The sequence below is a fragment of the Malaya genurostris genome, chromosome 2, assembly GCF_030247185.1.
Source record: "Malaya genurostris strain Urasoe2022 chromosome 2, Malgen_1.1, whole genome shotgun sequence".
In the NCBI taxonomy this organism is placed as follows: domain Eukaryota; kingdom Metazoa; phylum Arthropoda; class Insecta; order Diptera; family Culicidae; genus Malaya; species Malaya genurostris.
The window spans coordinates 253,928,845-253,929,350 of NC_080571.1; positions in this window are offsets into that span (position 1 = coordinate 253,928,845).

Below are 506 nucleotides of genomic sequence, written 5' to 3' on the forward strand. Positions count from 1 at the left end.
GAATCACAGAGACAAACATTGATCTTAGCTCGAAAACAACGTTATTTATCAATTCAGTATTTACATATGATAATAATTCGAGTTTTATGACTACCTTGTTTGTGTACTTGTAAATACTTCGAAACATGTTTGCTGAGAGACCGGCCCCTCTTGTCTAGATTTATATACGCATATAGATGAGTCCCCGACATCGAACACCTGTTCGTGTGTCTGAAGTCAGTCTCGTTACTAGTTTGGACTGTTATCCAAAGCATACCCTTATCATATGCCGGCTATTTGAGTTCTCGGAATCTCACATCTGTCACAGTGCCATCGTACATCGATTCCAGTATTCCTCCCACATGGGACGACCATGCGATTTTAATGCACATATGCGTTCTCCCTTAGTAACGGACACCAGACTCTGTTGTTCTGATCAACAACAACAGGAATCCGGTTTGATCACTTTTTTGGCGGCCACAGCGATGATGACGATGACAGTCCTACCGGATTAGCACCGGCCTGCA